Genomic DNA, 25988 nt, shown 5'->3' with positions numbered 1-25988 from the left:
TCAATAATAAATACTATTTTCTGCAGGAAAAAGGTCAAACTATATTTAATAAAACCAGTGAAAACTGATGTCTTATATAGCATGGAATGTTTTTTTTTTCTTTGTATTCTTTTGCCAGTAATTTGAATAAAAAAGAGTATTTGCTTACAAGGCAGAAGAGAATGAAGTCAGCCATTAGAGATTTCAGACATGAGTTACATGAGTAACATGAGTTACATTATAAATTATTATTCTTTGTTGTTTGCAGGTTTGTTTTTTGGTTTTGTTTGTGTTTTTTTCAATCCTTTTAAAGCAGTGAAATAATGTCACTTTATACCATTAGGACTGTGTTTATCCCCAGGTGTAAACTTACAGGATCAATCAGATGAAAGATAACAGCATCTCAAAAAAGGGCATGAAACGTTTTCTTCCAGGGTACTTAAAATAGCAAAGTTAATATATTCTGTAACAACAAAAAGAAAATAAAACCCTGGATGGCAGAAAGGACAATCTGAATCTCAGAACGGTAATTATATTAGGACAGTAGGTTGGAGAACATATAAGGTGTGTAAAGCCCTACTTCAGCAAATAGATTACAAAAGAAAGTAGTGCTCAAGTTAGCTGTACTACAAATGTGCAAGTTCACCCTCTTCACTGGCTTAGACACGTGTTCAGCACTGTCCCAAATGCTTACAGATACATCTACTGTGACTTAGCACTCTTAAAGCTTCACCATTTGGTGAAGTAGGTGGCAGGATAAATTTCTTAAGCAGAAGTCTGTAAGATGAGAAAGGGATTTATTTTTAAGTTAAGCTTTGCATGATGGAACAAAACATTTTCTGCTATGTTGTTATTTCATACTATAGTTTGTTCTGTCTATTTTCAGACAGGTATACAGGAGCAATTTCTTAATTTATTTTCAAAATGAAATGAATATAATTAATAAATTGATGAGAAATTTGAAATTAAAAAACTACAAAGTTTCAACATGTTTGCTAAGTGGACTTGGAGACACAATAAAAAACTTGGGATTTTACTTTTGTTCCTTAAAACAAGCTACTATCAAAATTCAGTTTCAACAAGATTTGCAGGATCTGACCTTAAGAGAATAAATAAGCCTCAGGGAAATGTAAGAGTAGTGTATGTTCAAGGTTTACCTTCCACCCTTTAATTTACTTCTTATCCTCCTCCCACATCCCCTCTCATCTGCCTCGTTGATATCCTTCACTTAGGAATCAACTCCCCAACATTTCAATTGAAAGAACAGTGCTGGCAAAATTGAGCTGTGGCTACACAGAATCTGTCTTAATGTCTACACAAGCATAACACGATAAACCCACAACGGGAAAAACCTGCACATGCATAATTGACAACAGCTTCATTTATGGATTAAGCATAAGTAATGTATTTTAAATTTGATTCCTAATATTTCACGTGCAAAAAGCAGCAGGGGCTATGTTTAGCTCCTCAATCTTTTAAATCGTGACTCATAGTTGCTGTAGAAATCTCTCCTTAGTGTAACCCACTTAAGCTCAGCATAACCCATTTAAAGACAGACCTTCTAGATATTAGAAGCCTTCTGGGACTGTAGTTTGCAGCTTCAAAAGGAAAAAGAAATTGGCAGTATAAAATAAGGAAAGTACACTTAGAATATACACTTGTCTGTAAATAGGCTTTTTAATGGTGGTATTTGATTTCTATTTGGAGGACAAACACCACAATACTGGCTACAATACCAGTTCTCTATACATAAATATTGGCTTCAGAAGCTAGGTTGCATTTTTTTTATGGCCCAGAACTAATATGAGAGCTGCTATTTAGCAAATAAAAAAATCATCTCGTGTCTGATAAGAATAACATACTTATTAATGTTGTATTGTAATAGATTTGTTATTGCTGTTAATTTCAAATGACTGTGCAGTGCTGAAGTAATGATGAAAGACTGAAAAAAAGAGTTTTACCTGAAAGGAAAATCCAAGGGTTTCAGTTTCCCACTGTAGACAGGCAAAGCCACAAGCTCTAAGGCTGCACACTCAAAGCTTATAAAACCAGAGCTCTTGGCAGTCACAGCAAGCAGTTCTAGAGGTATCAGAAGATGGCCTTCATATGTCTCACTTTTGGGACTTGGTGCATTCCCAAGTGAAAAGACAGAAGTGTTTTTTACAGCAGTGAGGTCCATCTTCACTTGTGAGTATGTGGGATGCACAAATTATCATAAATAAATTCAGAGATGTGATGAGAACCTTTATTTCACTTCTATATAAAAATGAGTTCTAAATACTTGTATCTTTTGCATGAATATAATCAAATACTAACCTGGAAACAATCTCTACAAACATGAATCAGAAGCTAGTTTGGATGGCCTTCTTAAGCTGGGTTTCACTAACACAGTCTTAACTGTAATAAAATTTCAGATAGGGGTCTTGGTGCCACTAAAGATTTTCTTTCCCTTGCTTTTCAAGCTGATGCTGCCATAACCAAGAAAGCCTTTAAAATGTAAACAGGAAATTTATAGCTAGAGAAAAGTTCAAACAACCCCTTAAGATCAAGCTTTAACCACAGAGAAAGATAAATAAAGAAAAATAATGTAAAACAAATCCCTGTAGGTTCCAGAAAAATTTTGCTATCATGGAATAAGGGTGAGAGTGACATATTTGTATTCCCTTATGGTAGCCTACATGACATTGTTCTCCACAGCACTTTTTGGGCTTATTTTGAGACTTCAAGTTATTTTTTAAAATTGAATATGGAGAAATTAATGGCAAAATGCTATCTTTAGTAAAGGCAGCTTCATCTACAGAAGTAAATTTTTTTGTAACGTTATTTATTGAAAAAATAGATTATCTGCATGCATTACTATTCAGAGTGTATATTCTGCTTGGCAGAATTTTGGTAGATATCATTTCACATAACTTCCAAAGCTAAAGTTGAACTTGAGAGCAATGGCAGAGATTTTGGCATTATTGTAAGGCATTTGCAAATGGGGAATCTGCCAAAGTAATTGGAGTTTTATTTTCATGGATGACTCATTACTTAGCTGAAAACAGCTTGGGTAGCAAACATGTTTTCCAAAATTTCATCTGAGAATATCAAAGACGATTTTTTTTAGGCATCTTTAAATTATTTGTTCTGACAAGTACTTTTGTGATTGATATAAATTAGTTAAATCAGATCTTAAAAGTCTACTCATTTTAACAATTACTGAATTTCTTCAGACTTCCTAGAAGCCTTAGGTTTATAGTTTTTGCATGATGCCAAACATCCTAGAAACTATATGTGCCAAAGCTAAAAAATTTAAGATTCTTCTAATCTTGTTTATAAATGTTTTAGATGCGTGTATGAATACTTTTTAAAATCAAAAAGCCATGATGAACACAGAGGAGTTTATCTGTAGTCATTTATTCCATAATTATCTTGCCCCTTCTAGATGGTTGCAGCTAGATTTCTTTAATGTGAATCAAAAGAAAAGTAAAAGAAAGAAAATTGTAGCTGACCATCTGTGAAGAAAACATTGCCTCCAGCAACACCCAAGTATAATGGTTTACTCCTCCTGAGGCTAAAGCTAAAATAAAACATTTTTTAACTAAAAAGAAATTTATTGCTTCTGATCAAAACCAATCCTTTTATTCAATTAAAAGTCTTATTTCATAGATTTGAGCTAACAAAATTCAAGTTCCATTAATCCCAACTTAAAAATGAAGAGATGTCTTTGGACAGCTAAGGTATCTTAAACGACTTCAGGTTTTTCTCTCTTCTGTTTAAACTTTATTTGGTAAGCTACTGTAAAATTGAAATATTTCTTAACCTACCAATAATTTATTACATCATATACTCTTTCAACATAAATTTTTCATTCCACCAGAAAATGCTGTATCTTATGCCAATGAGACAAACCTTTTTTGAGAATGTTTATCAGGAAAATCTGTCTTGACATTTTCTTGGACTATTTTGCTCTTAAGCTTGGTGTACAGTGTCTAATGTTTATGAAAATGCAGTTCTAGTTTAACAAGAGCTAAACTTAGCCTGAAATTTCAAGTTTGGAGGTTTTTTTGTCACTCTTTGCTATATTTTCTAGAGACTGTAAAGTTTTCTAATTCATTTCAAGTTGTTTTAATCAAGATCTGTCATTTAATGGCTGAAGATAAGAGCTCTTAAATTAAATTGTATTTCCTGTTCTCTGAATGATGAAAACAAAATATAATTTGCAAATGCATTTGTTAATACATATTTCAGCACTCAAAATTATTTAATTTTGTTCCCACTAAACTCCACGCAGGTTTGCCATCTCTTCAAACATGAACAGATTTAGGTAATTTTTTCCTGTAAATTCCCCCCTGTGTTTTACATAGCCTCTCTGCTAAGACTGTGCCAGGAATGCCTCAAATACTGCACAGTCAGACAATACTAAAGACGAACAAATCTTAGCAAACTGAAGTCTTTGTACCTCAACCACTGGTCTACTCAGTACTTGTGGGCACATCACTAGAATAGAATAGTAATTTTTATCTTAATAAAAAAGGACAGAACTCGTAGCAGCTTCTTAAAAATCTCATAGAATCATAGCAGTCATAGTATGTATTGAGTTGGAATGGACCTTAAAGATCATTAGTTCCAACCCCCCTGCCCTGGACAGGGACACCTCCCACTAGACCAGGTTGCTAAAAGACCCATCCAAACCGGCCTCAAACACTTCCAGGGATGTGGAATCCACAACTCCTCTGGACAACCTGTTCCAGTGTCTCAACATCTCACAGTAAAGAATTTCTTCTTAATAGCTAATCTAAACATACTCTCCTTCAGTTTAAGGTCATTCCCCCTTGTCCTATCTCTACATGAAAAGTCCCTCTCTAGCTTTAATTTGGGCCCCCTTCAGGAACTGTAAGACTGCTCGAAAGTCTCCCTGAAACCTTCTCTTCTCCAGGCTGAAGAATCCTAAGTCTCACAGCCTTTCTTCAGAGAAGAGGTGCTCCAACCTTCTGGTCATTAAAGATCATCATATGAGGGAACAATATGAACTATTTAAAAACAAAACAAAACAAAACAAAAAACAACCACCTAAAATGAGGAAATGCAATAAGGTTAGGTTAAAAAAATTGATGTAGAAAGATTCAAGAAGGAATTTTAAAAAAAGTGTAAAGTAATTCATAAAAATAAAAGTGAGAACTGAGGAATGTCCCAAATATATGGAGACACTACTTAAGACAAAAAACTGGGGAAAGGTTGCCAGCAGAAATCCACAGAGATATTCTTGAGCATTTTCATAAAAAGCTCAACAGTAAGATAACAAAATTGTTGGTGACAATAAATTAGTCATGGCTGTAAAGTGAATAAAAATTATTACAATGAATTGCAAAAGTACCTGAAAAAGTGAATGAACTAGCAAAACAGAAAAAAAAAGATATTTAAACATAAAGATGCGTACTAAGAACTTTTTTTTGTTGAAAGTATACAGTATAATAAGAACTTGTCAAACATTTATTAGGAAAAAAGGGAAGCTACCAACTTATTACTGGAGATTTTTTTTTTTCAATTTTCATTCAGAAGGAATGGCTCAACGAAGTAAATAGCAATCTACAGGCTACTAAAACCAATGCAGGAATTAACTGAAATAATCTTAGCATTCTCTTTCCTCTGAGAATATGGAGGACAGGAAGATCAAAAGATGTAAACAGCTGTGCCTAACTTTGAAAAAATAGAATAGGAGGATCCAGAAATAAAAAATTAATCAGTCCAAATTCAATTCTCACAGCAATGATGGAATAGCTGTCTTTGGATAAAGATTACAGACAATCTAGAGCAAATATCCGCTTGGCAAGAGAAAATATCAATCCCATCTACTTTCTCCCTGGCTAGTACTAGGCCTTACTGATAGGTTGAAGTAGTAGATGTAACACATATTCATTGCTTCAAAGCATTTGCCGTTCTTATGTACCATACTCATAAATAAACTAAGAATTAAGTAACCCAGATTACACTATTGAAACTGCCCGCACCATAAATGTGAAGCTATACTTGGAGCAGTTACCAGCTGTCAAGCGGGAAGAAAATACTGAGTGGGATTTCATGGGCCCTGTCCTGGATCCAGTATTATTCAATATTTTCATTAAGGGCCTGGATGATGGAATAGAGAGTACATTTATTAAATTTGCAGACAATACTAAGCTGAAAGCGTCTGCAAGCACTTTAGCGAATAGGATTTGAATTGAAAGTAACCTTGACAAATTGAAAAAGTGATCCAGAAAAAAAAAAAAAAAGATAACAAGATGCAATTCAATAAAGAAAAGTACAAAGTATCACACTTAGGAATAATCCCCAGCTGGAAAAATACAAGAGAAGGAACAACTGACTATGCATCGGGTTTAAAGATGGTGATGAATCACAGAGACACTAAGAGTCAAAACCTTGTGTGATATATGCAGAGCTATTGTTTATAGGAAATATGAACTAATCTTATTTGGTATAGGTGCAGCTCAGTCTCAACAATTGCCAGGGTCAAAGCAGCCTGTTTAGATAAAGTGCTGCATTAATTTTAGCTACTGCAGAAATAATTAATGGGGAAAAATAAAGGATATATTTCTTGCCTTTTAGACTGCTTGAAAAATTAGAACTAGTATTTGCCTCAGAAGCACAGTGTTCATTGCTGTGACAATGTTCTGTCTCTATTGGTTTAGAAGTTACAGAACTGATATATCATCATGTAGGAGAAGTATTCAAACTAAATTGAAAGTGTTGAACAACACCTACAAAACAATTGGCCACAAAGATGACAGCTTTTGATTAAGTATGAAGCACTGTGGGGAATTCTGCACCAAAGAAGCTATAAAAATAAGACATGTTTGAATAATGGAAGGTACCTTCCCATTTTGTTAGGAAGGTGGGGTTTTTTTGTACTTTCCCAAATAGACATCTGCATCCATAACATGCATTTTTAATGTTATGTATATTATAATTCACACAACCTCCATACATGGTTAATATTTATGGATTCATAGAAACAATAGTCTTCCTTTACTGTTATCTTTTGCATAATATAAATTCAGCAAATATTCTTCATCTACAAGATGGGGAAAAAACAGCTATATTGGAGATTCAGAGAGGGTAATGAATTTTGAAGAGGTCATGAATGAAAAATGGCACACTATTGCAACTATTGCAACACGTAAGCAGAATTTATGTGGAACACATGGACCAATTATTCCCTGCAACATTCACCAATATTTTTTTGCAGTCATCACTATGCCCATTTTCACAAGTGCATGAAATACGTTCATGAAAGATAGGGCTTTTGGGATCTGACTGATCAGAGATTACCTTCACTGAAAAAAAAGTTAGACAAAAAAAAAATTTAGAAAATTGCTAAATGACTGGTTACTTTTATACATCATCTAAAGAGCTGTTGAAATAATTTAAACAAAAAAAAGCTCTTTGCATCTCTATCATTAGGATTATTAAAATATCCTTTACTCCTCACTATCTAAACTATTTATTATTATTGCCCTGCTTGGGCAATGAAATTAGAAAAAATAAGTACACAATTGTCAATCAACTATTTGTTGATTGATTCATTGATTGATTGATACACAGCCTATTCTGTGGAATGTAAGGAAGCATATATTTCATTCCATCAGTGTGTAATGGAAGACATGTTCCAATAAATGATTACAAGTATTGACACTGGATGAAGTTGCTCCTTTAATCAAGCTGATTTTGAAACCATTATAGTCATCATGCAAAATTAATTACACCATCCATACTTGTATCATTATGAAATCTTTTGCTTACTTACTTGCTACCTATGAAGTAATGGGCTTCAGTCAGGTTGCCATAAACAAAGTGCTGTGTAGATACTCTGTTGTTCTCAAAAACAGAAAACAGCAAAACATTCATAGTACTAGATAAATAATGCTAGTTACCTTCAGGCAAATGTGGTGCTTTTAATGGAATGGGTCCAGGAGTAAAACCCAACTCACTATGGAAATATCTGAATTCAATTTTAATGATAACCATATTCATTAGAAAAGAGGTCGAGGAAGTGATTTAAATTCTCAAAAGCTTTGTTGATTTTACTGTTAACAGTAAATCAAAATTTTTTTACCTTTCCAAACTTCTTATCTAGTAGACAATGAGTTGAAAAAGAGCGATCTTGCCAAAATACTTAACTGTAATAATTTCTCTATTAGGGAAATATAATTTCATTATTTAAATCATTTTATATAAACACGCTGGTTAAAATATTATATATTCAGTAGATTTGCATTTTTGTGAAAATAAACACACATCACCTGCTGCAATGAAGATCTGTTGCAAATGCTATTATTCATGCTCATTTAACGAAATAAATTCAAGAAAAATAGTGGTACATTCTATGAAGTACTACTTTAATCTTTTAAAATTGTTCTCAGGATGAGCCATGGTGACATTAAAACTAATTTTATATATTGTAAGAATGACAGAAAAGGTCACCAGACTCTGCTCAGTGGTGAAGAAACAATTGTTTCTGCTGTTCTCTTGAGATCCAGACTGAAAAGGTTTAAAAGAGAAGATACAAGACAATCAAGTCTTTTTGACAGTTACCCATATAGATAGTGAGAAGATTCTCTTTAGCCTTCATACCAGACTTCAGCGACCTGCAATTTTGAATTGTTATTAATAAATGCGATGCACTTAAAGGTTGTGCCAACTTGTCTTGGAAGTAGATAATTACAGGGAAGTCATCATAAGCCAGCACATATCACACGTGTAATGTACCATCACAGTGGAAGAATTTGCTTTCTAAGGCCAAAGAATTGATATTAATGACTTTTTTTAGGATTTACCATTTTTCCAGTAGCATTTGATATTCTCCTGGATTATTTTATTCCAAGTATGCACAGCCAAGGACACTGGTTAAAAAATAAACAAAAAAATTAAAAAAAAAAAAAAAAAAAAAAAAAAAAAAAAAAAGAAAGAAAGAACCTCAGTGTACAAATCCTGTAAAGAAGCTCAGATGACTCAGATGTAGGATGAGAGACATTCTTACTTCAGTTACTTTATGACACTGATTGTAGAGGTCTTCCTACATAAAAGATGGAGAAAGTGAAATCAGGAGGGATAAAATGTTGACATTTTCTTGGGGTTCTATCTAAAAAACTCTTTTTTTTTTTTGAATTAACCTAACTGGCCTTGTTCTTCCATGATATTTTGCCCTCAACACATTCTATGATAGTGCATTACCTGGAACATGATATGTTTCTAATGTGGGGGATTAGCATACTCTAATAGTTGACCTTTATCTGTCAATGCATTAAACTTCCCTTAATCATCACAGTGCCTACACTGAAAATTATTCTTCTGTATGTAAATTAACTGAAGTAAATGCACCTCCTGACTTTCTGCCCAGATGTTAACATGGTAAACTCTTTCATTTATTCATGGCGACAATTATTTTTAGAATAGACAAAAAAGACTGCAACAATTCCAAGTCACGATTAAATTCTCATATTTCCTCTATTTTTTTTCTTTTGAAAAGTTACAATTGATACAACCCACTCACTGCCATTTACCATCATTAATGATTCCAGAAACAGTGAATAGCTAAAAATTATCCCCAAGCCAAAAGCAGCTGCCAAGGCTCAATAACACTGAAAATTATTTCACGAGAACTTTTATGCCTAAACATGGATTTCAAAGTCTGCTTGTGGACAGCCAAGTGTGAGGGTCTTGGCGTCTGCCAAACTGTCTGTGTCAGTCAGAACGGATTGGTATTTGATATACTAGTACACATAGGAACTGGGAACACATTTTAGAGCATTTATTAACATCTTTACTGTCTATGCCTTGCAATACAGATCGGCTTCACAATGAAACACATACTTTTCCGCATTGTACAGTATAGTGTGGTCATACTTAATGTTTCCCCCTCCCCTCAGCAACAATATGTCATCTGGAAACTGCCTCTTGGAAATGATAATAAAAAAATAAAATAAAATAAAAAAAACAAAACAAAAAAAAAAACAAACAAGTATTTACAGAAAAAGGGGAATGGATCTGAAATCAGTTTTGGTACCATTTCCTTCCAGCACAAATGTACTTCTCTAAAGCCACTGCACCCGGTGTCATCAAGAGAAAATGTCACAGACTCTCAAAAGCAAAGGACGGACAATTCTACAGATTATTGGATCATGTCCTATTTATAGAAATCTAACCTTTTCAGCCCCAAAGAAAAGCAAACAGAAAAGTGGAGTTGTGTCATAGATCCAAGCCCCAAATTACAGTAATTTTGTATTGTTATTGTATTTTGTTGAGCACAGAGAATCAGCAAAACACTAAGTGAGTCACCATTAGTATGAGGAACAATTCACTGTCAGTAAATAAAACTGCCGTACTTAAATATTCCTAAAATAATAGAAAATGAAAATCTGAAAACTTTTGCCTTGTATGTACTTTTTGATCTTTTTTTGTACATCGACAAAATAATTTTTCAAAGTAGCTGTTCAAATAACAAGCTACACTTTGGATAATAACTGAGGGGGGAATAGGTAAATTTTGCAATTCCAAAATTAACCAATTATACTAGCAAATTCATGCCCTAATTTACAACTAATCAAAAGAAAAAAAAATCACAGACAAGACATGAAGTGCAACATAAATAATTATAGGCCTAGAAAGAAACTCAATCTCAATTGCATATGAGTGAAAATGGAGCCACGTTAAGCATCAGAAGAACTCCAGAAGGCAAAAGCTTTCACAATGCTATCTACATAATCTAATTGCAACAGGCAGCAAAAACCTGCAAAACCTTTTCATACTTGGACCTAACATTGATGGGTTGCAGAATCAGTTGAAACAGAAGTAAACTGATTTCAGTTCTGGATTATTTCCAAGGTTTCACAATGATAAATTATGCTACAGGATCTATTTTTAAGTACCCTGCAAAGTATGGAATGAGGTATTCTGTATCTCAGAACAACAGTCTCCTCTAAGTGAAAAACTAACCTTTAATTGTTCATCTCCATTATATTCTTAATCTTCAGCATAATCTTCATGATAGTTCTTTAAATTAGCATTATATCTGCTTTAAATTAAAAAAAAAGTGGGAAGACCTGATATCTCCTCCCACCCCCAAACTGAGTGCAGAATGGCACGTCTGCTATTGAAAACATCTCACCGCTATTTCAAACACTGAGAATTGGTTTTGAAATTCAGTCACTCCTACATTCCACCATATTATTGAAACTATCATCATCTTCAGTGGGCTAACAGTTATATCCCTTTTATTGCAAACACTAGGTGTCTTTAAATGACTGCCCAAGACTCACCCCATATATTGAATCATATCACTCTTTTAGGATAGCATCAACCATCCCTAAATTTTAGATGGAAAAGGATTAGCTGTATGAAATTATCAACTCATGGCATAAGTTTCTTTCCAATAGTCTCACTAAGCTATAACTGTTATGTGATAAGGAAAATATGCATCTATTCTCAGTTCAGAACTAAATGTGCATATATATTGCTTTCCATTTTAGCAATTTAGTGTTCATCTCTTTTAATTCAGTGGTGTTAGGTCCAGATAAAGAGGATATTTATTGGTTTTCTGAACAGAAATCTTCCCATCTGCAGGACAGCATTATGATTTCCAACACTGGTCTGCTATGCAGGAATGATAGCATGTGTGAGATTTTATATTGGTGCTGTAGGTGTTATACCAGGGGACAGCTGACAGGGTTTCTATCCCTGGTTTCCTAAGAAAAGTAACAATATTATCAATGCAAAATATTTTCAAGAAACTTACTGATCTTCAAATATTAAGAAACAATCTCAATCTCCACAATATTCTACACTAAGAAAATACCAGAAGCTAAATCACAGTCTAGAGGAATTTATACTGCCTTTGTTGAGCTGTCAATAATTGAAGCATTCACTTCATTAAATCAACCTGGTTTTAAACTTGAAGACTGGACAATACAGTTTTTCACATGGTGAAACATGTTTATGTGAGGAATTCCAGTGATGTTAGTGAAACTCACATGAGAAAGTTCTCATCTGTGTGAATAGTTTTGCAGAAAGCAGCTGTTGGCAAATTCGTAACCCTTCTAGCTTTTTTTTAAAAGCAATGAAAAAGGCTTTGATTTTGGCCATGAGAAAGTCACACCACAACAAGATTGTCACATTTTTAAGCGTCGTTTAAACAGCCACTTTGTATAAATTAATGTGATACCAATCTGACTGTTAGAAGTTGTTTTCATCACTTGTCTGCTTGACATGAAGCCATTCACTTGCCATTTTCCTCGCAGTCATTTATATTTCTACACACTGGGGTAGCATTTAATGCATCTGAAATAAACTACACTGCCATGTGTAAGTTTAACCTGCTGATAAGATTTTTAAAATCTGTCTGCTAACCTTCTTCCACAGCTAATGGTAAAATATAGAAAATGGCAGAGTGTGAATCATCTGATATTTTTCAGGATGGTATGAGCTGTCTTCACGAGTTGCATTTTTGAGTCGGTTGACTAAAAGGAGGCTATGGTAGCATGTAGTAAACACCAAACTTTTTAACATGTTATATAAATCATGGCCATATGGCTACAGGGAAGGGAAGGGAAGGGAAGGGAAGGGAAGGGAAGGGAAGGGAAGGAAGGAAGGGAAGGGAAGGGAAGGGAAGGAAGGGAAGGGAAGGGAAGGGAAGGGAAGGAAGGGAAGGGAAGGGAAGGGAAGGGAAGGGAAGGGAAGGGAAGGGAAGGGAAGGGAAGGGAAGGGAAGGGAAGGGAAGGGAAGGGAAGGGAAGGGAAGGGAAGGGAAGGGAAGGGAAGGGAATACTGACAAGACAAGTGCGATTAATCATATTTGAAAATAGTTCCAGTTTTTCAGAAAAAATATTCAAAGTCATATGAAATTACTTTGTTTTTAAGCAGTAATGAAATAATATTTTTATTGCATTTTTAAGTATTTCAGATTTGAATGCTAGAGATAATATATCATAGAACTTTAAGTAGCATTTAGGTCTGCCTGTGCCTTGAAACCTTTTGTAATTAATAATACAATATGATAAAAAAGTGTATCAATTTATTTTTTTCTTAATTCCAGCTGACTACCTGCAATCAAACAATTTCCTTGCAGTTCTGGAAAATACCTGTATGTCAGGATTAATTTGATGACTCATATGCTATGGAATTGTTTTAAAGAAAATAGTTTCTGTAATTATAAGGGATGTCATAGTAAATACGCTAAACACCCTTTCTATAACCCACTATCATTAATTAAAGATATAAATAAACTACAACAGGAGCATGTCCTTTAGTTTAATCAAAAATTTTACTCAGTAAGAGTGAGTGCTTATGTATATCTATCTTCCAGCAAGCCTCAAACCCACAGTAAGTTTTTTTACAAGCACTGCTGTAATGCTGGGAAAGAATAGCTGTCAAAATAAAGATCAGAGAATCAATTTATCTAAAATTTCTAGGGAGAGACAGCTCACTGGAGTCTTGTCCACTGTTCTCTTTTGGAATAGAATTTATATATTATATCTGTACCACATGATGACATAACCTGACAATTCTTTGTTAGGTCAGGAATTTAAACTTGGGAATGGAAATGGTAATTCCGTTACTCCTCTGCACTTGACAAAGTTCATCCATATTTTGCACAATCCCCACAATCAAACCTCTGTTAAAAGCCTCTATAACTTTGACAGAAAGAAAGAAGCCATAAAGAAAGAATGGAATATCTATAATTGCACTCAACAACGAAGTTGACTCTGCTCATTGTCAGACAGGGCAAAATTGGCATTCATTTTTCATCTTGTAGAGTTCCCTGGTACTTAAAATATGATAAGCATTGCTGTATAACTATATTTCATAATATGGATGTGGAAGTTTTCAAAATAATTGGAGCCAAAGTTAGTGTAATACTGACATAATTTATTTTTCTTCCTTCCTCTAATTTTGTTCTTCTACACACATCGTAGTTACAATGCTGAGGGAAAATAGTCTACATAATACTATATAAAGCACAAGGAAAAAAACTCTTGTATAATAACTAAAAAATTCTTTCTCGAAAGAGAGGGTAAATAAACAAATATGCCAAGATTTTATAGTTCTCAAAAATCAGATTTTGAAAGGTGAAGCAATTAAATACCACAATTAAGATTCTTCAGGATTGAGAACATTTTCTTTCTCATGCCTACCATCACTGGTGTACTTTATCACTGCTTAGCTAATTCAACCATTTTTTGTCTACAAAAGCTTGTAAAGAGTGTCAAAACAATTTCTAAATAGGATATGTTCACAAAAGAATTCTTGGTAGTTCTTTACAATAACATTTGGACACAGAAGCAGAAGCAGCTTTGGAAACTTTCAGAAGCATCTGTAGAGATTCTTTTGATGCTATCAACCACAAATATAATCTATTTAAAAAAAAAAAAAAAAGAAAAAAAAAGTCTAACTTCCTTCAGTTAGATAAAGAAGAGAGAAATATTTAGTTGGTGATGCAAATGCTACTGGACACTGGACAGCAAACTGCCACACAGGTTCAGAAGTTCTGAGGAAACACAAAGTTCATTTAGGAAAAGAAAACATTAGTATTCCATTGATAGTGTTTTGCTTCATTTCAGTGGTTTTGTTTGACAAGGCTTCAGACAGAATGTGTCTCTCAGACCTGTCAACCCTAAAAAGCAGCTCCAGTGACAGAAATTATCAAAAACTGACTTTTCTATTGTATGAGGGCCTTCTTTTCTCTCTTTGACTGAAGCGGTTTTATACCTGGATAATTTTAAACAGAATTCACTGTATAACATGATTTTTGTGCTGTTTAGAACATAGGATTCAGCTTTTTCTTTTACGAGGTGTACCTCTTGAATAACAATATACATTTCTTGCTGGGAGGACATAGCCTAAGACAGAGTGTCTGCCAGCATTAAAATCAAGGTGCTGTGATGCTCCCTTTGTGGCCTTTGAGCTGTTCTCCAGTGCTTTGCTCCTCCTTTTGTTGTCTCTCCAGCTTTCTAACCTCTTTTGCCTTACACGTTTTAACCTTTAGTATTTCTCAAACTGAAGTTAGCATCGAGTATAAAATATTAAGTACCAGCAGTAAGATTAAAGCTCTTAAAGCATAAAGCAAAATATTACAGAGAGCTACTGCTTCTCTATTCTGAGACCCAGAGGCAAAAGCCAGCTGAAGAAAATAGATTCAAAGAAATACAATGTCATACTTGCTTTGAACATTTCTTCCCTGTCACAAAACCAGTAAAAGTTACAACTTTTCCCAGCCTTTATCCCTCCATTCCTCCTTGCAATAGGTGTTCAGGAACCTAATTCTCCAGTGCCAGCAGCATTAACACTGCTAAGGGCAACTAAACAGCCTGCACTCACTGTGTCCATCTCTCTGCTTGCTACCAGGATCTGCAAAGAGGCAAATCCTCCTGCCTACTGTCTGAAGTACCAGGCGGTGGCTGATATGTCCTCCTTCTGAAATAACCCTCAGTATGCAGAGGTCATCTTTTGTGGAGACACACAATGAACTTATCTGAAAAGCAGCCCTATTTGGGGAATGGCAACTCTCTACCCCACACCTGAAACATTAGTGTAGCACAAAAAGTGGGCCAAATAGTACATCTTCATTTTTTCTTTTTTTGACACAAAACTTTTGAGGAAATTTCTTTGTTTGATTCTGCTTATACTTACAGGGACATGTAGCTGTTATAAACAGCTTAATTTCTAGGAAAAAAAATTAATGTAATTATTTTCTCTATTGCAAGATTTATTTAGATTCTTTTCCTCTGCTTCTAAGGGATATGCATTTGGAATGTTTCACATTTTTTCCAGGGACTACTTCATTTGTTTCAGAGAATTATCAGCTAAACCAAAATTCTCAACTAGAAAAATAACTGGTTTTACCACACTGAATTCAGTGACAGACACCTTAAATTCCACACACTTAAAGAACTCGAAGACTCAAGCGTTCATTTTTCCTGCTCAATTGCATATTTAAATCAAAAAGAAGAACAACATTTTTTTACTTTACAAGATCTGTTTAGTGCTGAGTACATCCAGGCTCCTCTCTATGCCAGAAACTGTGATGTCACCTTTTTTTATTCGGAGTATACATACATACACGTAAATGTGTAAGTTTAAAAAGTCCCAGGCACATTCAAAGCAAACTATTATTTGCTGACTGGCAATAGCTTAAAAACATATTTCAGGAGGGAAAAAAAGCCTGGTCATTTATTATACCCTTTTATCCCTCAGCTGCAGATGGAGTGCAGGTCCAGAGAGCTGCATATTACTGTGGCTAACACACAGTATTTAGATTTAGAGCCCTTTAATTTTCTCTCATCAATATTTGGAGAAAATTGGAATGTAGTGCTATGAAAGGATGAATAGTCAATCTAATTTTAGTTTGTTTTTCATAGCTCTTTGTGTTTAATGAAATAGTTCACTTGTTAAAGCTACTGATGCACCAACACTGTTGCAAATCTATCTGTTGTGCTTGCTATGTCTGTGAAAAACCTTTAAAACCTAAGAGAATATTGATGAATCTTGTCTAATTTATCCAGTTTAGATATGAACATGCTATATAATATTGAACTTGTTCCAATTCTTCAACAATATCCTTTCTGGAAATCAATACTCTTCTAATATAATTCTATTGCATCCTAAAGTTTTTGAAGATAAATTTTCAGTATATTTCTAGAGGGTTTTTTTAATTGAAATACTGTAAGAAAATTTTGTAGATAATGTTTTGGATTGCCTGTTATAAGCTACCATTACATCTATGCCTTGAAGAAGAACAAAACATGTAAAGCCAACTCTAAATATGACTAAGATTCGGCAGTCTTTCTTCCTGTAACCTTATGTTTTCCCTTTTCTAATTTACAGAATTTCTCTTTGAATAAATAATTTGATTAAAATTCTCATGTGATTGATTACCAATTAATCACATAATAATTGATTAGTTATGTCAATACGATTGATTAATTAATCAATCAGTTAACAATTGATTATTTAAAATATCACCTAAAATACAACTGTGGCAGATCTGAAATTCTTCTTAGAAAGAAGTGTTTCTTACTCTTTGTATATGGTTAAATTTGCAATTCTGTGTACTCTAGGAGCATAAGGTGACCCAAAAAACCAGAATCACAGGGTGGCTGATACAGGGAGCCACCTCTGCACCTCTGGAGACCATCTAGCTCAACATCCTGCTCAAATCTCAGTAAAATACAACATATTGCTCAAGGCTATGCCCAGTGGGGTTTTGGCTATCTGCGAGGATGGAGACTCCCCAGACTCTCTGGTCAAGCCGTATCATGTTTGATAACCCTTGCAGGAAAGGAGCTCCTTAAACAGAATTTCTGGTATTTCAGTTGTGTCCATTGCACCTTCACGTAGAGGAAGTTAGGAGGGTTATTTCCTTAAGCACTTCAAGTCATATTACTGCCTTTTTGGAGCTTATTATCTCCATTGGCATCAGCCTAAAGCTGTTTAGGATCTGAACACTATGCAGTTAAGCCCCTTAGAGATGTACTGAGCATGCTCTGGCCTTGATCAAGTTACTTTACAACACTCAGCTAAGAAAATACATAAGGAGGGTTGAACTCTTCAGTCTTTCACAGCAACTTAGCATTAAGAAAACTAACTTTCCTAAGAAAGAGAAGACCATAAAAGCCACCTTGATTTAAGGCAGGCCACCCACTATGCCACCACCAGCTGATTCTCTGCAAAAGTAGTGCCACAAAAATAGGTAAGCATTTTCAATTCTTTTCCAAGAGATGGATTCACTGAGCATCAACATATCCTTGCTTAAAACCTGTGGTTTTTTTCTCTTTTTTTTTCTCTTTTGTACTGCTGGACATTTAATATTATATCCATGGTTCATACTGGTTAAAATTCTAGGCAGTAGGTCTAGAACATCAACAAGATTTACAAATTGAACACTGTGCAGAATCCAGGCTGTTTACATCAATCCACATATTTTGTCATACTTAAATTAATATCAATGCCAAACATACGAGGGAAAACAACTGACTGGATTTGACAGCTGTGCCTATGATAAACACTGTTTTCTGAATTTCACTCAAGTTTTGCTTACTTTAATTTTTCTATGCTTCATGATTTTAGCTGTCAAGATGTTAACTGTTCATGTTGGCAGACAGCAACACCTGAAGATATTTCAAAAACCAGCTGTGAAGGAGGATGTTGCCTGTTTTATTTTCTGTGAATTAAAGGGTTTTTTTGAGGTTTATTTTTACTATTGTTTACCTCAATGACTATTTGATCAACATAAGCTCCTAAGTAAAAATAAAATAAAGCAAGCATGCTCTTCCTTTTATTAATTTTCTGAAACAAAAACTCATCAAGATTTTAGCCATCACTAAAATATAATCTTATGTAAGTTAATCAGATTTATTTTACTTTTCCTTGTAGATGATTGACATTTTGTCAATTTTGTGGTTTTATCTTCACCTTCAAGATCCTATGTTTATTGAAGAGCCCATATGTTATGTGAAGATATTTTAATTTTTATGCATATGCTTTACAATCAGAATTCATCACATTGAAGGATTTATATTTTCATGAACTTTATAGTCCATAACTAAAGCGTATATTTATGTTTACTTAAGTTTCAGAGATTCCTACAACATTCTTTCACAACCATCATTCCTACAGAAAAATAAAGATTTCTTTAAGTCTAATAAATAACAACAGGCTTCTAAAAGGATTGGACTAGTTATTACTTCTAAAAATTAACACATAACTGGAATATCCTTCAGTGGTCAGTATCCTCAAGGGATTTAATGTATATATAAAATTTATATTCATATTCCTAAGATTTTAACAATTATTAGGGCAAAGGTAGAAATAAAAATATACAGTAATACCTAGGGCAGGTGTTTCTAGCAACTTTCTCACAGAAGCCACCTGTCTAGCCCCCTGCTACCAAAACCTGGCCATGCAAACCAAATACAGCAGGTTCTTATCTACTAAAAATTTCCACTGTTATATTGGCACTTAGAATTTGTGCTGTTTGAGTGTCAGCCATTCAAAATTTTTTTTCTTATATCAGGGTTAATGAAACCTCATCAGCCTCATTCTCAAATATGTGATTAGATACTTTTTTTTTCTTTTATGTTCTTTCATCTGATACTACTTTTATCTTTTTTTTTATTTGTTTTGTGCACAAGAAATTGCAAAAGCAAACTGCACCAAAACTTGTACACTATTTTGCACAAATTAACATCTGAATTTCCTTTACCTTGATTTTTGAGGCTTCAAAATAAAATGCCATGAAACATTTGTTTTATATCAGAGTTTCCTTTTTCTTCTCTGTATCTCAGAGCATCAGGCAAGTCCTAGGGCTCCCTTTTATGAAGAAAACATCAACATGACCTGAAAGTCACCATGTGTACCACATCTTATTCTGTAACTTATCTTTGTGAGTTCTTATAATCTGTAATGACAAACATGGTTTTCTTTCTATGTAAGTTGTGGCTAAAACCTTCCACTTTTATTTTCACTTTGTTGCTGAGATTTTTGTCTAACAGTGCAGAGTTCTCATAACAGTTTTAGAGAAGATATATTGACTATGTCATGGGTAGCCCAAATCTTTATGAAGTTTACTTTTCCCTTTTCTAACTGAATGGATATTTACTCATGCATATACACAAATAATTTCTACTTTAAAACCCCTTTCAAGTTTTTATTGATTACTTCATATTTTGGAGATACTTTAAAACCTTTCACTTTGAAGTCAAGATTATTTATTCAATGCTTTAGCAGTGCATTTTTTCTTTTTCAGAGGTGAAAATACTTTATTTTCCTAACAGAGGTTTTTCCTGATCAGCTTACTTAACCCAGCTGCATACCTTCACCCAGTTTTTGATATTTTACTTCAATCTCTAAACATTTACATTGTTCTGTTACTAAGAATGTATTACAAGTCACGTTAATACACATTCAACCCACTAATATTCTCTCTGCTTTTGTAGAAGGGGAAAGCCCAGAACCCTTTGAAAGACACCTGTCAGTTCAGAGAAGTCACAGGTCCAACCACAACTCCCATCTCAAAATAGGTTTTCCTTCAAATTTATTTTTTCGATTTCTCTGAGATTTCATGAAATAACATTTTCAAAAGACAGCAAGATGCAGAGAGCATTGTCATCCTATAATCTTTCCTAGATCCTTGCTTTTGCAGTGGTCTGCTTGAAACAAGCTCTGTCTATGTGCCCATGAAGGGGAACAAAGCTGCTCCAATGCAGCAATGGAGCTGCTACAGCCCTTTTTCCAGCCAGACAGCACAACACAGCTAATACTTGAAGGGATTGGATACTTCCTTAACACAGTACAGTTCTTCAAGAAGACTTTACTCTGAGTGGTACCGACCTAAAAGATCGGGAAACCTTCCAGCAGTAATCCCCACAGCAAGCAGGAGAAATGCAGAACCAGATCAGAAGTTATCAGTATTTACAGGTTCCAAATAAAGACTTTAAAGTATTTCAATATATCTTATAAGCTCTTTGTGCACAGATTATATACAGGAAAAAATTAACCATTTTTTCATAGGAGTTATTACGATGAACTACATTGTTACGATGAACTGTCAGGACCACAACATAATGCAAATCTTATGGGAAAATGGCAAAGATTAACTCTTCTCAGTAATTTCATACATCAGTTGTAATTAAACATAGGAAAAATTGGAAATACTGAGCATGTAATTCCTAGACACCTGCATTAAGAATCCAGGTGTTTATTTAGCATGACATTTAAAATACACTAATATTAAATAAATGCACTTAAATATGTAAGATAATTGAGTGTACTGCAACATGATTTTCACACGTGCATATAAATAGCATAAATTGTAGAAAATACGTATCTAGTTACATAGTTAAGAGACTAACAACAGCTCCAGCTGTAATACAGGGTGGGAAAGACTAATGATGTTCTCCTGTGAGAGGGAAAGGACTGACCATGGATGGGGTATGTTGCAACCTGATAGATCATAAATTGAGTCATCCATTATTGACCACACTGTGGATACCCTTAGTTCCTGATATAGTGTGTTTAATATGGAAAGCAAATAAAATGTGCTCATAGTGAGTCTGCTATTAGCAGATGAGGTAATTTAATAATTTACTTGTGCACTGTTCAGTAATTCCCAGATTCTCGTTTTGAGATAACTAAGCTGAAATGTAGCACAACAGAAATGTATTCTGTGTAAGAAAACTTCAGAAAGAAAAACAACAAAGACTCCATGGAAACTCAAGCTGAAAAAACTTTCTATTAATTAAAAAAAAAAAGTCAGTGAAATTATGGTTTATTTCTGCAACAATGCTGTGAGAATGTTTTCACACATAAAAAAATGAAAAAAATGTCATGTAGTTTCTGTTGTAAAAAATTCTCCTTAGCAGTTCACAGAAATTGATAAATATAAAGAGGACTGAACATGAGACAAGTTCTAGTAGCCTACCTGGCTAGCAAGCTCATTTTTAAGCAAAAATCCCTCAAAGGTAATTCATAAAATTAATCAAAAATTTAATTCACCTTTACTGCAATTAGGCTATCCAAAAGCCTTTGTATCTACTTAAGAAGAAAACCTGATAGGTAGTACGGCAAACATAGTTTCTCATTATTTATTTGTTATCAAAACAAATCATTGATGAAACTGGTGAAATTATAGTATTTCAATAAACAGAACCCCCCCATCCAAATGACCCAAATAAAAAACCCACATTGCTGACAACATAGAATACATTATAAATGTTCCCTTTAAAATAACATTTTCTATCATAAATGCTAAATATTTTATACCTATTCTTACTTTAATTCCTTTATAGCAAGACTATGGTCAAAATTTTAATCTAAGAGTTATGTCACCCTATATGGCTGTTGATAGCTTTGGGAGTACATTTCCTAAAATCTTATCTGGAATGTTTCACATTTGCTTTGGGTCTTTCACTACATTGTTAATTTTTGCTCTCCCAGTTTTCCAGGTCATAAAATTGGTATGATGTTTAGCTACAAGCTAGAGGTGAAAAACTAATTAGTGCTTACACAGGGCTTTAAACATGTAAAGCACCATATAAATTTTAAGTTCTCACAGATTTTTCAAAAGACAATCTACTTCAAAATACATTTTTCATTGCTATTATTTAAAAATTATATTGGTCTCATAACTTTCTTAAAGCGGGATATATACTGGGTTAAAGTACCCCTTATAAGTACACATCTCTAATAAGACAATAGTATCAAGAAGCCAGTGCTGGTAGGACTGAGTTGTGGAAAGGCTCTTTATCAGATTCTGACCTATGTCATGTCAAATTATATATGGCAGATTTTGCACTGATTCATCAATAGCAATATAGCATACATCAATCATTACTTTTTAGATTTGGAGGAGACACAAATATTTGGGAAAAGTTGCTGCCTATATGCACTGAGAGGAACAAGAAGATTATTCAAACAATAAAAGGGCTTATTTGTTTTCTTTATTTATGAATGCCTTTATATCTATTGTCAGTATTACTGATGTTACCTGTATCTTTTCTCTGAAGAAAGGAGATTGGGTGATGTGATTTATATACAAAAAATACTGTGCTACAGAAATAATTATTCAAATCTGACTGAGAAACTTTTTCACACCCTTGACAAACAGCCCTGGCAAGACAAACTATTAAGATGCCTACATTCTGGATGAGGCTGTACACACGCAAATGCTACCACACCAAAAGGGTTGAGGAACAGATACACAGTGAAAGTGTTCAACATTATCTCAAACCTTAACTAATCCTTACAATGACAATGCTTTACAGGTTTTGAGTCAGAAGCAATAAATAAACTGTACAAAGCAGAGAAGAAGCAGTTCACTAATATAACTATTGCCTGTTTTTTTCAGACCCTTCAGTAATTATTAATGCATCAATATCTGGAATAATAATTCTTCCCTTATAAGGAAAAAATTTTTAGCAACAGTATGTATCTGCATTCTAATTAAGTGCAAAGTTCATTGGGATCCTTTACTTGATTGCATATGTATGTACTGCCCAGCATGCAGCAGCTGCCTCAATGTTCCTGCAGCACAAAAAGCATGCAACATTTGTGCCACCAAAGCCTTTGTTGGTAACCAGAACAACAGAAAATGTATCCATTATTTCTGATTTTTCAAGTTTTCCATTACACATTCTACAGGTTTCATTGAAACATGGTATTCATAATAAAAATGCTCAGTTTTACTTTCCTCCATCTCATCACAGAGGAGATGTCAGGTTGAAATAGAATATACTAACACAAGGAAAAAATACTTTTCCTTTTAGCCACTCAACTATTTCAGAAGACTAGAACACTGGAAGCAAATCTGCCATCTGTAAAAGAAACATAGTCACATTCCTTTCTCAACTACTTCTCTAAAAAGGTGCAGATTTGTATGAAGAATCCAACACATTAAAAGAATCTACTCCAGAGCTGAGTGGGAAATTGAAACAGAGGATCATCTTCCCATTTATTTTTGAAGAGGCAATCATGGAAGAGTATTAAAAGCAATCTGAAAGGAACTTGCAATTTCCCCTTTGTGGATGGATGATTGTTATGTGAGGATTGATCTGAGGTAATGCCAAAATGCGATTAATTTAAAATTGAAGTTGCTACTATAAAAAATTAAACTCTTTAAAAAGTAAAACTGTTATTCTAAATAATCCCTTAGCATCAGTAAGTATAAAAATAGCCAAGGAAAAATACATATATAAGTAATTCACAGTCAGTGAGATACGTATGATATGAAAGTTTAAATATTCCAAGCTCCTCAACAAAAAAAACCAAGCACACAAAATAAATAAATAAAACCCCCAACCAACACCCCAAAAGACCAACAGAAAACCCCCACTTACTTAGTAATGCTCAGCCTGATTTCTTCATAGCATGCATATCATTGCTTGCAACAGCACCTACATTTCTTCAACCTGCATGTTCAAGAGAACTTTCATTCAAGCTTAAAATCCTTTTAAAGTAAGTATCTAACAAGTTATGATGGAGAAGACTTAAATGCACTTAAATGACTGGGAAGGAAGCAGCTAACCCACTCAGGACCTCATCCTTTTTGATGCGTGTACAGGAGGGAAATTTTTGCTAGATTGGTTGATTTTGTTTGGTTTTTCAAGATAATGTGCATTGGGCTCCACATTATAACAGCAATTTTTAAAGCCTATATTTAGAGAAGATAGAACTTGATATTAAGCACCAATGGTGCAATGACTACTGCTGTTACTCTAATAGTTTTTCCCCTCAGGTGGGATTGCTTTTAAACTCCTGAATACTTAAGCCTGTCCTCAAACTCTACGTGCATGTCTTGCCACAACACTGTATTTTTTAGTTATGTCTCAGCAAAATATATTAGCTAAATAATAACTTTTTGATTTAGAGTTTTTCAATTAAATTAGTCTCACTTGGTAAATAATTAAAGAACAGAACAATATATTAATGGAAAAAGGAAACTTATAAATCATCATAGTTTTCATTAATGTCTGAATGCTGTATTTGATAAATGACTAAAATTCTCTTTTGAAGTAATGATCACTCTAAGATAACTATATTTGAGCATGTTTAGAAATCAACACCAGTAAAATTTTTTAACTGAAATCACTATCAAGAGAGCCAGAGCTTAATAAATCTGCTCAACTTGCACAGTTAAAAGACAGCAAAGCAAACATGCAAAGGATTCCCCATAGGAGTTTTTGGTCCATTTAGGATTTACTAGGAATTCAAATACCTCTGAGAAAAATTTATCTAGGTGTATTTCCATGCTGATATAATTTTGGTACTCTGCTTCTAAACAGATAATAAATTAAAAAAAAAAAAAGGCAAAAAAGAAAAAAGGTGGCATATGGTTAATGAACAGATTTTCAACAGAAAGTAACATGTAGATTACCAAACACAGAAAATATTTATTGTTAATATTGTGGTATTTCTAAAGACTGCAATTTTCTGACGTTATGTGACACCAGTTGACACCAGTGCAGTACCTCTTATGTGGGAAAACACAAACATTAAAATCTATGAGACAGTATAGATCAGGTACACAAGGAGAAAATACACAAGGAGAAAATAAACAACGTCTATGGATAGTAAAATATGATTAAAAAAATAAGAAAGAAATGTAGTACACAATGGATTCTGTGGCTTAATTAAAATAATACAGAACCAAAAATAGATAATGATGGAGAGATCATTTTAATTAAAAGGACAGAAAGAATCACATATGGAAAAAAGCCCCATCCTCTTAAAAGTTACATCATACACACTCTACTTCCAAATGCTTCTTACATCCTCAGACATAAAGTCCTGCAATACTTTTGAGAAATATGTCAAAACATTAGTTTTCTGCATACAAATGTTTGTGTTCCAGATAATGCAAATTTTTTTCTCCTTGTTTTTACTAGATGAAAAGTAAAAGCATATTGTATTTGAATGTGTTGCTCTTACCTGTCTTCAAAAGCTATCTTGTCACTTGATCACGAAACCTTGATTCAATGCCTATAACAAATCATCTCACCCTAAATGAAACCCTGTTCTAGGGGAGAGGTTCTCATTTCTATTACTTTTTATACAAAAAAAAATAAATGAAAGATCTTTTTACAAGGTAGCCTAGTGTGTCTAGTTCTTGTCACAATGTTGTCATAGTGACAGTGACATCAACATACTTCATGACAATCAGTACAGCAATTTTTCTGAAAAAAAAATCAGCTTTGATTCCTGAGTGTATTTTTTATTGATTTCCTTTTCAAGTGTCATTAGATGTACTTTTTTTTTTTGCACTATTCCTTAATTCAAATGTGGCTGAACTAATTCTTTTGGTTGTAAGCAGCCTTGTTAAAACAAAAAATGAATGACTTTTAAAAAACGTTTTCTGATGTTAATACTCACAAACAACTGGCAATAGCTTGAATCCTGAACCAGACCACCTGTTTTTTCCTGTTTATTCAGCACATGAAATAGAAATTAACCCAATACACCTCTCCAGTTTCTAAACAAAAAGGA

At 33.9% G+C, this 25988-nt stretch overlaps 1 long non-coding RNA gene across 1 annotated transcript in view; it reads right to left on the bottom strand.

Moving 5' to 3' along the window:
• Positions 1-25531, bottom strand: part of LOC126649071 (uncharacterized) — a 41517-nt gene extending 15986 nt beyond the window's left edge. The window contains exons 1-4 of the long non-coding RNA XR_007630959.1: positions 25434-25531; positions 23843-23914; positions 8935-9034; positions 7192-7295 (exon numbers count right to left, since the gene is read on the bottom strand). This is a non-coding gene — a long non-coding RNA (uncharacterized LOC126649071). The remainder of the gene's footprint in view (positions 1-7191; positions 7296-8934; positions 9035-23842; positions 23915-25433) is intronic.
• Between the last annotated feature and the right edge of the window lie 457 nt (positions 25532-25988).

Source organism: Myiozetetes cayanensis, unplaced genomic scaffold, assembly GCF_022539395.1.
Source record: "Myiozetetes cayanensis isolate MyiCay16 unplaced genomic scaffold, myiCay2020 scf1, whole genome shotgun sequence".
Classification (NCBI taxonomy): domain Eukaryota; kingdom Metazoa; phylum Chordata; class Aves; order Passeriformes; family Tyrannidae; genus Myiozetetes; species Myiozetetes cayanensis.
Note: the sequence above shows the minus strand (reverse complement) of the source record. Positions and strands in the feature narration are given on the sequence as shown.